Source organism: Podarcis raffonei, chromosome 1, assembly GCF_027172205.1.
Source record: "Podarcis raffonei isolate rPodRaf1 chromosome 1, rPodRaf1.pri, whole genome shotgun sequence".
Classification (NCBI taxonomy): Eukaryota; Metazoa; Chordata; class Lepidosauria; order Squamata; family Lacertidae; genus Podarcis; species Podarcis raffonei.
The window spans coordinates 45,262,270-45,275,618 of NC_070602.1; the positions used below are offsets into that span (position 1 = coordinate 45,262,270).

Below are 13,349 nucleotides of genomic sequence, written 5' to 3' on the forward strand. Positions count from 1 at the left end.
CTGCACGGTCCAGAGCAGGGCCTCTGCTTTTCTTCCGCTTGTTCTTTGCAGCGCGGAGCTGGTGCTGGAAACCAAAAGAAGCCGCAGCGCGTGGGGAAGAAAGGGTGCGTGTGTGCTTGCAGCCGTGGAATATATATTTAGATTTGTTGCAATATATATATATTGCAAGGAGTGGATGAAAGAGTTAGTGTGGGGAGGGCGAATCGAGGGCTTTGGGGGAAACTTTTTTGGGTTGCCTTTCCTGTTTTCTTTAAAGCCTGCCTGTCTGCCTCCTGCGAGCCCTGCGTTTTGCTTCACTCTTGTTTGTGCAGCTACGCAGTTCGGCGCTGCTCAGGGGCGGCCGCGGAAAGGAGGTTTCCTCCCTTCAGAACCGGGAAATGAGACGCAGGCTGAGTGCTCTCTCTCTCTCTCTCGTGTGTGTGTTTTGCAAAACGTTCCCTTTGTCAGATGGGAGCAGCTTCTAAACGGGAGTAAGAAGTGGAAAGAGGTGATTTGGATGGCCTTTGCTCGCTCTCTCTCCTGGTCATGAGATGGACGTTTTTCTGACCAAAGACGTCGCGCTTTCAAAACGACGCTGCCTCCACGCACTCCCCACCCTCCCGGTCGCCGCCGCATATAATTCACCCTAATCCTTTGCTCCTGATTAATGGGTAAATCCCGAAGTGGAATTTAAGCTATGCTTTGTGTCTGAGGGTGGAAGTCGTGCAAGATTGCCCTATCTGCTCTATCCCCCTCCACTCCGATTTCCCTTCTCTTACCCCTGGTTACCACGGTATTTTAATGAGGAATTGCAATGCCAACTTCCCCCCTCCCCCAAACACACCCAAGCCAAAATCTTGGAACTCTTTCGTGCAGATTTTCCATTTTGTTAAGAGCAACGTGCACCGCCCCGCGCGTGCAGAGATGGGCCGCAAGTCTTTATTTACTAGTTTGGGGAGGGGGTGGCCTGCGAGTTCCAGAGCAGCCGTTCATTCCCGTCCGGAAGCTTAAAAGTTGTGCATGTGTAAGGTGGCTCCTGCATCTCATGCTTTTTGCAACCATTGGGGTTGCAGAATGAGATACTCTTTTTTAAATACACGGTGGTTTAGTTCCTAAATTCCCCACTTGTTTCAGCCCATATGGCTGGCAAACCTGTAGAATGTGCTTCCACGGGCAGCTAAGCCCCAGTGTGCTCATAAATTTTTAGAGAATGAGATAAGGGATGTGAAGGGAGTCAAGGTGGTGGTTTAAAGTCCAGGTGACTCCTGGGTCCCAGAACTGTGATCTCATCCTGCAATCCACCAGCTGCTCGAGCAAAAGTGGCAGCAATGTTGAAAGATATGTGTAATCACAGTCGTGGTGACTTGCCAGGGCGTATGGCCATAGTTCTGGCAGGTGACATCATCGAAGCTGTTCTAGTTCCTGTAGAAATCAATGAGAGAGCTTTGCTATTAACTAGAGGAGCATAATAGGTCCTTGTACTTGACAAGTGCTGCATCCTACATAAGAGGAGCCTGCTGGATCAGGCCAATTGCCTATTTAGTGCAGCATTCTGTTCTCATAGTGGCCAGCCAGGTGCCTGTGGGAAACCCCCAAGCAACTCTGCCCATCTTCAGTTCCCAGCAACTGGTATTCAGAGGCATAATGCCTCTGACAACAGCAGAGGTGGAACATAGCTATCCTGCCTAGTAGTTCTTGACATGCACTGTGTGAACAAGCACTTCAAAATAATAAAATCTGTCCTGCATCTTCCAACATGCAGTTTAATCGGAAGCCCACAACTTCTAGTAGTTGTGTTTTGGCTCTGAGATGGGCAGCTTTCAGCAAAAGTATGCTTCTTGGGGACATTTGTGTAAAGGCTCATTTAGATGGTCTTATCTCAAGAGAATCTGCCTGTTTATACAGGAGAGGTATTATCTTCTGATACACAGAATTAAATGCACCCTTTGTGTTTTTTTTAAGCTTTGGGTTTCATGCCTTGCCCGGTGGTTGTATTGCCTTTTCCTGTGCAATGTCTCTCATGTGTGCAGATGTGTCAATAAAGTTTGCTTTTGCCTAGGGCTGACTTCAGAATCACAGATAAGTTCATTGATTGTTTCCAGGCCGCTGTAAATAGCACAGTTTAGGCTGAAGCAATACAGGAACTACACATGGTTTGACTTCCTCTGTGATGGGTTAGCCCAAGTGATTTGGCCACACTCCATGCCAAAATTGCAGGGGATCCTTTGCACACATGTTGCAGTGGAAATGTAAGGGCTTCTTGAAGGTAGAAATTTGGAAAAACACTACACTAAAGAAATAAGTCAACACCCCTTATTTTCCAGAAATAGAAACACTAGGAAGCCAAGGATATGCCTGAAGAATGGCCTTCAAGTACATTAACTCTTGTCTAGGCTTAAGATGGCGTTTCCGTGCGCTGCTCTGGTTCGCCAGAACCAGCTTAGTCATGTGGGCCACATGACCCGGAAGCTGTACGCCAGCTCTCTCGGCCAATAAAGCGAGATGAGCGCTGCAACCCCAGAGTCGGCCACGACTGGACCTAATGGTCAGGGGTACCTTTATCTTTACCTAGGCTTAAGATATGTGCACACTGTTCTTAAGAACTTTATCACCTTGTTTGGACTGCCAGGGCAATGTAATCAAATGCAGAAATCTGTTTAAAAGACGACTAGTGGCTTTGCTGAAATCTTAAACGTGTCTTCAAGCTTTGTATAAGTTAATTCAACCTTTGCCAACATGGTCTTCCAGATAGTTTAGACTACAATTCCCATTGGTCCCAGCCAGCACAGAGTTGTAGTCCGTAGCACCTGGAGGGGGCCAAGTTGCTGATGGCTATGTTCAGGGACGCGGGTGGCGCTGTGGGTTAAAGCCTCAGTGCCTAGGACTTGCCGATCGAAACGTCGGCGGTTCGAATCCCCGCGGTGGGGTGCGCTCCCGCTGCTCGGTCCCAGCGCCTGCCAACCTAGCAGTTCGAAAGCACCCTCGGGTGCAAGTAGATAAATAGGGACCGCTTACTAGCGGGAAGGTAAACGGCGTTCCGTGTGCTGCGCTGGCTCGCCAGATGCAGCTTGTCACGCTGGCCACGTGACCCGGAAGTGTCTGCGGACAGCGCTGGCCCCCGGCCTCTTGAGTGAGATGGGCGCACAACCCTAGAGTCTGGCAAGACTGGCCCGTATGGGCAGGGGTACCTTTACCTTTTACCTTATGTTCAGTACAGTAGTCCTGGGCAGACTGAGGTGAACCATTTACTTCATGCACGCTTAGTAACTTGCTGAACCTTTTATATTGAACTTGTTGGGGTTGAGAAAGAGATACTTTATCCCTCCATGGGTGTGATTGCAATTACTTTTTAGTCTGTTCCTTTGTCTTCAGAAATTATGCAAACTATGCTGGCTTGAGGCTTTGGGTTACTAAAGAATGAACTTGATGACAGGATGCCTTATTATGTGGATGATGGGAAGGGGCCTGAACGGCAGAAGGCATGCAACTATGTATGTACTGGTAGAGTGCTTTGGCACTATTTGTGGGAATCTTTGTATGGCACAGAAGTCTCCAGATGCTGAGACATTAAGGTAACTTTTGATGAAGGAGGATAGTGGGCTGTTAACACAAGTCTTGCATCTCTATAAATTTGGAGTTGGTGGAATTGATTTGGGTGCAACAACACTCTGTCTCTTCTCCCTGTACACTTCCAGGATCTATCTGAATGTGTTGTCCTGGGTTCTTTTTTTGGTGACTGTTGCTCTCTACATGTCCACATGACTTTTAGGTCTGGCCCTGCAGTATTCTCTAACCTTGTTCTTGTATTTCGTTGTGGATTTAAATCAAAGTGTATGGTTTTTCTAATTTGTGCATTTCCTGCCCAAGAATGCATACTAACTGGTTTACTGTAACAATGAAAGCATATTGGTTTGCAACTTGGTAAAGAGTTTTATATACCAGTTTATACGAGCATCATCCGAAATGTTTGGTCATGCAACCCACATGTCTTTTGTGCTGCACAATTTTTTCTGTTTAGAGATAAGGAGGGGGAGGGATCACTGTGAAATTATTAGATTTTTGTTCAAGTGTCTGTACAGTTGCAAGGATGCAAGACTGAAGAGAAGTCACAAGCCAGTGCAAAGTTACGTGTGCAGGATTGTGGGTATCATAGAATCATAGAATCATAGAGTTGGAAGAGACCACAAGGGCCATTGAGTCCAACCCCCTGCCAAGCAGGAAACACCATCAGAGCACTCCTGACATATGGTTGTCAAGCCTCTGCTTAAAGACCTCCAAAGAAGGAGACTCCACCACACTCCTTGGCAGCAAATTCCACTGTCGAACAGCTCTTACTGTCAGGAAGTTCTTCCTAATGTTTAGGTGGAATCTTCTTTCTTGTAGTTTGGATCCATTGCTCCGTGTCCGCTTCTCTGGAGCAGCAGAAAACAACCTTTCTCCCTCCTCTATGTGACATCCTTTTATATATTTGAACATGGCTATCATATCACCCCTCTTCTCCAGGCTAAACATACCCAGCTTCCTTAGCCGTTCCTCATAAGGCTTCGTTTCCAGGCCTTTGACCATTTTGGTTGCCCTCCTCTGGCAAGGAAATGTTGCAAGGAAAGGCCGGTAATGATTGGACAAAACAGTGTTTCTCCATGAGATGGAAAGTAAATGTTTGCACTGCTTGGTGTCCTAAATACTAAATATTTGCTGTAATAATTGATATACAGTACTAGCTCTTGTTACGTAAACTTCAGGATGCGAAACCCAGAAGTATTTGACTGTAGGATGTAGAAGCGGTCCTCAGGTTGTGAAAACCTCGGGATCCAACCAGACCTCCGGAACGGATCCCGTCCACAACTGGAGGTACTACTGTAATGCATGAATTGTTTCATTACGTTTACAATTCCTGGCTTGAAAATCAGTTATTTTTCTCCATTATTTTTAATTTTTTCCATAGAAAAGCAAACTGCAAATCTGTTTGATTAAAGGAGCATAAGCTGAATGATAAGATTCGAATTTAACATTTGTGCTGGCTTTGTTTAAAATGGAACCATAAAAAATACTTATTATAACTGAAATGTAAAAACACATTAAAGTATTATTTAACAAGTGACTTTTAAAAATTAAATAAATTATTTCTTAACCTCGATTGTATTTGGATACCCTGCAGTAGATCTCAGGAAGAGAGCTCTTAGTATATAATCTCAAAATAGTCAGGAATGTGGTATGAATGTTCCTAGTTTCTCATGAGGGGAAAATCCATTCCGGGATAAGAATAATTTCTGTAGGCCACAATTGTTGGGCATTGGTGGAACTGTGAATCAGGTGCAGAGGTGGGAGTGCTCACCTGTAGCACTGTGGCCTGGCTTGCTATGCAAGTCATCTCATAGTTGATGCAGTTATACACAGAAAGACTGTTGGCCTTGAGCACTTAGGAGCTGTAATTGATGCCAATAGTTAAAAATAACAAAGACTAGAATGTAAGAACAACAACAAAACTGCATTCGATGAAGGCTCTGAACAAGAATGCACTCATCAAGCTTTCAGTGTGGAAACTTAATTTTCAGATTTTATGATGCTGGCAACTTTCAAAACCATTTACCCTATTCCTGGCCTATCGACCATGCAGATGAACATTGTAAAATTTGGTCACTTGCATGGGGCCAAGTAGAGTGTTGAAGGACAGATCTATAAAGTACAAATTACAAAACCTTTGTATTGTTCTGTCATTGCACAGCCTGTCAGAACAGGTAGTGAATGCCTAAAGTAAAAGGGGGAAATTTATATAGGTAACTAGAAAGTAGGTGTTTACCCTCTCTTTGACCTTTATCAGTTAGGATTCATATGAGTGCTATTCTTAGATTATATAACATAACCCTGCCACTACATCATTATATAACCATGGGTTTATCCTTCCAATGCACTTTATTCCTCTTATTTTATGAAGATGGGGATAATTTTGTTTTGTCTTAAACACTTTTAGGTTGCAAAAGTGGAGTACTTAACATTTGGATGTAGTGCTTTTGCAGCTGACTCCTAATGCAACATTTTTCAGAGGGGTAGCTATGTAAGTTTACTGCCTCAATAATAACAAGAAAGTCTTGGGCACCTTAAAGACGAATACATTTATTATGACAGTGCTGGGGAAGCTCTAGCGTGTGGGCCTAATAAGGTACATTAGAACATTTGACGCTTGAGGTTGTCTCAGCCTTGCCATGCCCACCTGTCGTACACCTGATGCCATTATGTTGGTCAGGGGCTGCACTGAAGGGGGGTTTACAATTGTTGCTGATCAATGGTGCTTTTGGTACAGTGTTCAGCAAGACCCCACACTGACACTTTGCAGAGGAGAACTAATACAGAGTGTGGCAGGTACATTATAGCTTAAGCATATGTAAAATAATGTTCTGCTACCATTCACAAAAGGAACGCGGGTGGGGCTGTGGTCTAAACCACTGAGCGTCTTGAGCTTGCTGATCAGAAGGTCAGCAGTTTGAATCCCTGCGACGGGGTGACCTCCCTTTGCTTGGTCCCAGCTCCTGCCAACCTAGCAGTTCCAAAGCATGCCAAAAAGTGCAAGTAGATAAATAGGTACTGCTCCGGCAGGAAGGTAAATGGTGTTTCCGTGCGCTGCTCTGGTTTTGGTGTTGTGGTGCACCAGAAGTGGCTTAGTCATGCTGGCCACATGACCCGGGAAAACTGTCTGCGGACAAACACTGGCTCCCTCGGCCTGTAAAGCGAGATGAGCGCTGCAACCCCAGAGTCCTCTGCAACTGGACTTAACTGTCAGGGGTCCTTTACCTTTTACCATTCACAAAACCTTATACTGTATTAAAATTTTGGCATTTCATTTCCCTTTGACCCTACTCTTCACATTTTTACACCCCTAATATACTTGCCAATTTAGAGCGATGCTAAATGCTTCTGATGAAGTGGATTCCAGTCCATGGAAGTTGAACACTATAAATTTATTAGTCTTTAAGGTGCCTCAAGACTTCATTTTTAATAAAGCATATTATAGTTACAATCCAGCCGAACCACTTTTAGATCCTGCTTTTTTCTCTGAGATCTGTGTATGTCCTTTTGCATTGAAAATGGTGGAAGTCAAAACTGCTTAGTTACCTTCTGTATTAATTTACCTCTCCTGGTTTGTATGAGGTGGCCAGTTTTTGGAACTGCACTCTGCTAAATCTGTGGCTATTAAGTGCTTGGATGAAAGTGAACTGACTTGGAGTTGAATCCAAAGAAGCTGCGGTAATAGGAGAAGCAGCTGGAAGATGTTAACAGCCAAGCTTTCGGCTTCTTCATTTGTTGGAGATGTGTAACTTTGGGCTACTGTTGATTGCCTTGTGACAGCTGTGGCCAGAAGCATTTTCCCCCACCTTGATATGGCAGATAACAGTATGCTTGTGAAACTTGCTCCATTTACAGTGTCATTTTGACTACTGACTGGACTACTAGAGTGAAATCCATATAGGGCTTTCCTATCCTTGGAAAAGTTTCCAAAATGTCAGTGTGTGCAGAATGTGACTAGTTGGACTCTAGATTACCAAGGAAATACTGTATTTATTAGATGTAATACATTGTATCAGGTATACATATACTTTATGTCTGGGTTTTTACCAAGGTATGCAGTCTACAAGGTGTTTTAGGGTTTGAAATATATCAACTTGTGAGACTTTCTCCTCTGTGCATCTTGATGAGAGTTTAAGTTATTGGTAATAATAGTCCCCCAGGAGGCAATCACTCCTGGCGTCAAATGAGATTCTATAGGTTTGTTTTGATTTGGTCAAGAGCAAGGCTGAAAACTTACTTCTCTGGATAAAACAACAACAACCACCCAGAAAAATGGCCCGGGAACCTTGGCTGCAGTTGTAGCTGTCACTTCCTGAAGTGTTGAAACATCCTCTTCCTCATCTTCTGCCTACCTCCAGCTTGCAACACAGAACTTGCGGAGCAGAGTTACAGCGCTGAGAATGTGTAAGCTTTTGTCATCATGTTGAGTTATAAGGGGCAGAAGCTGAGCTTGCAGAACCTCTGCGTTTTTAGAATATGGCTTGACAATGAGATGTAGGATGGCAGTGAGCCATCGGAAGAATTCAGCCATTTCTTTGCCTTTCTTTGGTGCAAGTAATGGTGTGAACTGTGTCTTCTCTGAGGAAGTCAAATCTCTGCAATAAGTTCCAAGCTTCTTGTTACCAAGCCTCCTTTCAGTTTCAGGTCCCCTGTGATTTAAATCAGAAGCCATGTATTAAAAAACACACAAACAGTTTTGGATTTTGTGGCTGATGTATCCAGAGAGGCATATATGTCTATAAGAGGGTCTGGCTGAATCAACCCTAAACTGCTTCTTTAATTTAATTAAAGTGACCAGATACATTTATCCTATATCATTTTTCTTATTCAGAATATTAATAACATGAAAAAAATTGGCTGGGTTAAGATTCAGCTGATGGCAGTCCTGACTTGTGTCTTTCTGGTTTTATTCACCACGATTCCAGGTTTCAGTGGAGGAGACAGAAACATAAGAATTTGTCTGATACTGAACCAGAGCAGTGGTCCATCTGGCCTGGCATTGTCTGGACAGACAATAACTAGAGTTTCCTTCTGTTTCTTGTCCTACCTGGAAGTGCCTGGGATTGAACCTGGGACCTTATGCATGCAAAGCATGTGCAAATGAGCAAAGCTGCTGATCAACCCGACACCAAACCCCAGATTCAGATCTCTGCACCCCCTTTTCACCTCCTGTTACGGCTTTGTTACCACTTTGAGGGGCCCTGTGTCAGTAGCCATTCTGCATAGCCTTCACATTCTGATCCACCGTACAGTGTAAAAGCTTTAAAGCTGCCTTGCTTCTCACTCTTGGCCTAGATACTGCTTTGTACTGAAGTGGAAAGTCCAAGAGGGAGCAAAGATTACCTTTGCCGTGCAAATACTCTCCTGCATTCCTGCAAAGGCTGCATTCCCCTGCCTCTCCCTCCCCACCACCGCCATGCAGAAACAAAGCAAATTTAAGCTTGGGAATTGTCTCTAGTTTCCATAGTTTAGCTTGTTTATGCCAGTTTATTTTGTTCTTAGTGCAAGCAGCAACAGCATTGTCTTGGCTCTGGGAATACAAGAACGAGGAGAACTTCTGGCCAACTCCATGTTTAGTTGTTCCAACTCCAGGGCCGGCTGCAGTTCCTGCATGGCTGACGTAAACACTGCTTTCTGTTGGTAGCAACTACCTTCTTGGCAGTTCCAAAGAGGAGAGCCAGAAATAGCCTAGTTAACAGCTCCGTTAATCGTTAGCAACTAACTTGTTTCCAAAAGGAACGAATGTGTACTTTTGTGTCATGATTGTATAGATTACCTTCTCTAGATCCTGCTGGACCATGCACCAGCCAGCTCAAATTACTAGTATTTCTCACAACAGTAAGCAATACTTAAGCTAAAGTGAGCCCTATTTCATTTGTCAGAACGATTTCTAAACCATCAAGTAGTTAGACAAAACAAATGCAACAAATTGAGTTCTGCTGAAATAAAATCTGCGGTGCTGCTTCCCCTTTCTGTAGAAGGCCTCATCTCCAGCCTACCTGCCCTGTTCCAGGTGTGTGCAGTTTCCCTTTTCCATTGTATTCTGCATGCCGTTTTCTTTGCTACACACCCTAACAAACTCTCTTTGCAGCTGCTGGTTTGAGAAGTTTCACCACCTTCCTGTTCATGCAACATAAACAGAGTTTGATTTGGTTATTAAGTAGGGATTAATGGTGAGATTTATCAGGATTAATTTTTTTTATCATGGCCATTCCCAAAATATCTTTCCAAACTCTAAAACAGCACCTAGACATTGTAATAAGTACTCCCTCCCCCTCTCTGCAATGACACCTTAAAAACACACACACTCCAGTGTTGTTTTTCTTGCAGGGATTACTGCCAAGTGCAGGGTCTTCTATTGTCTATTGTTGAAGAACACTGTCCATTCGCAGTTCTTCCAGTAGAAACAAATAAGAGCCGCAGGCCAAGTTTGCAATAAACAACCAACAGTTGCACTAAGGTTTGCAAGCAGTTATTACAAGGAAATGGGGAAGCAGGAGACCAAAGTTTGCACTGACATGTCACTTTAAAAGCACAGGGCCCTTCTGTGAAAGTACTTGGCTGAAAGCCACCCTCTGAGTCACATATGTTGCTCCTTTGACCCTCTGATACCACTGTAATATGTCTCTTAACATGCCAGTTGCTGGAGCATATTAAAGCAGTTGAAAGGAATGGCAGCGGTGCTGTTGAAGTGAAGAATAAATAAAGGCGAAGCCCATACGTTTTGTGTTAAGAGACCAGAAGAGTAGATGATACTGCGGGTGGAGCGGTTACACTCTTCTTTCTAAAGCTGTGACATTTGCTGAAACAACTAAAGAGCAATCTGGTTTTGTAACACTGGGGTAAACAAGTCTTGTGGCAGCATAGTTCGATCCAAGTTTGTCATACTTGTAAAAGTCGGTGTGGTTTAGTGACAACACCGTTTGGGGGCTTTTGATATGGGGAAATCCCACTCAAGGTACCCAGGGTGACCGAGACAAGGAAAACGAGTGGCTCACAAGTTCATTCTGTCCTCGCTGAAAGGGAAATCAGAGGGAGCATGTGTGAAAACTAAGGCCTACCTAGGCCCAGAAGCCAGAGCACAAGTAGATTAGTTCAGTTAGCAGTGTTTACCTGAAGGTTTAGGCATAGCTGTCAACGTTTCCCTTTTTTTAAAGGTAATTCCCTTATTCCGAATAGGATTCCTTGCAAGAAAAGGGAAAAGTTGACAGCTATGGGTTTAGGTGGTGCATCAGTTCTGTAATGAGGCTTGCCAGCCTTCACAAATTCTAAATCCAAATATTTAGCAATTTTTTTCTAAAAGCAAGCATTAATTGCTGTGCAAAGCCACTGAATATTTGACCTTATCTCCTCTGTCCACAAACTGGGCAGCCTATGCACGCTTCCACAAGTGGCACAAGCCATCAGGGTTTGTGTCACTTCTGAATAAGGACAGGAGTACCTGTAGGTCTAGCTGTCGTGCAGCATTGCCTTCGCCAGCCTGGGGCCTTCCAGATGTTTTGGACTACCATCTCCCAAACATCTGGAAGGCCCCAGGTGGGGGAAGGCTCATGTAGCCTGTACTGATGCCTATCTCCACAGCCCTGTGCTGCTTTCCCTGACACAGTGCATGGCAGGAAAAACCAGATCAGGGCTTGCAGGGGCTGCAGATTGCTCTAGTCCCTTACAATGGGGGTGGCTTCTGACCCACTTTCCTACGTACTCAGTGGGTGCATTTCCTTCCTCAGTTCCCTTTGCATCGTAAGACTTTCTAAATGCTTTACTGCTTATGGGAAGATAGAGGGACACTGCTGGTATGGTGGAACTGCTTAACACTCTCTCTTTAGAAACCATTTTCTTTCCTCCTTCGTGATTAAATATTATTTCTTCTTTCCCCTCTCTCCCCTTCCTGTTTGGTTCCCCTACCCCTTTTCTGCAGAAATGCTGGATTTTTTTCTTTGGGGGACTCTTGCCACACAGAAGGCAGTTTTTATTCCTCACTCAAACCACCAGTGTGTAGGAGGGCTGTTCTGCTGTCATTTCCCACTTCAGGGAGCAGTGGGTGGTGAGTGGGAGGGAAAAGGCTGGTTTGCAAGGCAGCCTGCAGGAATGTTAATTGTGCCTGCTATTCACAAAGCTTGAATTGGGTGGTTTTCATTAATTGGGTTGATGTGACCATGTGGCTGGAGGCTGGCTTTAGAGACAAGAGGGTATGCACTGATTTTGGCCAAGTTATAATTAATCCATACATGCGTGAGCACTGCTTACCTTAACTGGCTTGCCTGGCTCTCAGCAGTATCTGTCGCTATCGATGGCAGCTTCGTGGTGTGCATGAACCTCAACAAGACAAGGATGGCAACCTCCTTCCGTCTGACCTTTCCTAAGGCCATTTTCTTAACGCCACATACCAAATCTAGACCACACCGATAGGTTTTATGCTGCAAAATTAGTTATGTTTGAGACAAGAAGGAAGCTAGAAGGTAAAATATGCAGCATATTCAGACGTAGGTGAACTTGACTTTGTTTATTTCCCCTACAATTTGGCTTAGAAGTTCAGGTAGATGCCTTTTACATTGTGCCACCCATATAAATGCTTCCATAGTTAAATGGGAGCTTGTGGGGTACTCCATAAGAATCTTTTATTGGTTTCTGTTGCAGTTCTTCAGATATTTTAGATCAGGCCACAATATTTTTCTTAAACTGTCTTTTTCTTGTGGTACCTTGGATGAGTAGTTCAGATTAGGGTGCTTCATTTCCTCCTTAGCACATATGGATCTTGGTTGGTCAGGCAGATAATAGAATGATCTAGGCAAAAAATAAATAGCCAAGACAAGAGATCAATTTTTCTTCTTTATTTTTCAAGGCTCGGGTGGCACCTTAGGGCAGATAGAAAAACTGGCTCCACATAACAAGCTCCCACATTGTGCGTTAAATAAGGATACTTTAAGAAAGATATACAGTATGATAGGGTTGCCATATTTCAAAAAGTGAAAACCCAGACACAAAAGTTACTGAGCTTTTTTTTTGCAAAATCTCAAAAAACAATTGTAAAGCTATTTTAAAGGAAATTCGGCAAAATCTGAACAGTGTTTCCTGGCTATGTCCAGGAAATTCCGGACCTATGGCAATCCTACAGTATGGGAAATGTTAGTGCATATAAATGTGAGATAATTATCCAAAAAGAGGTGTACAAAACTGTGTGTGTTTGTTATTTGTCCCATTTATTTCATTTTCTTATATGTTGTAGCTCACCTTTCTGACATCATGGAACCCAAGGCTGTACACATGTGCTTTTCAAGGAGTCACCCATCCAGACACTGATCAGGCCCTGAACTGCTTAGCTTCAGGAAGGTGGTACTGTGCCTTCAGATTATATGCAGATCCCAGACTCAGGAAAGTGCTTTTTTTGTTCTGCCTCTCTCATAATTCTGGAACCCAGGGCCATCCAATAAAGCTAAATGGTGGAAGGTTCAGTACTGAGAAAAAGAAATACTAGTTCATCACAATGCATAGTTAAAACTATGAATGCCACATAATGTAGTGATGACCATCAACTTAGATGGCTTTAAAAGAGAATTAGCTTTATCTCTCCGCCACCAAATAAATGTGTCTATCCATGGCTTCTGGGCATGATGGCTTTGTTTTACCTCCAGGATCAGAGGTGCTGTACCTTTGAATGCCACTTTCTGTGGAATAACAATGGAGGCAGGCTGTTGACCTGTTGCCTTGCCTGCAGATCTTCCATAGGCTTCTGGTTGGTCCAGGGTGCTGGGCTAGATTGGTTTTTGGTCTGATCCAGCAGGACTGCACCTAAATTCTTAACTATT

General features: G+C 43.9%; 1 protein-coding gene across 2 annotated transcripts in view; it reads left to right on the forward strand.

Moving 5' to 3' along the window:
- The window catches only part of MIDEAS (mitotic deacetylase associated SANT domain protein), a 69,855-nt gene that overhangs the window by 20,388 nt on the left and 36,118 nt on the right, over positions 1-13,349 (forward strand). The window lies entirely within an intron of this gene.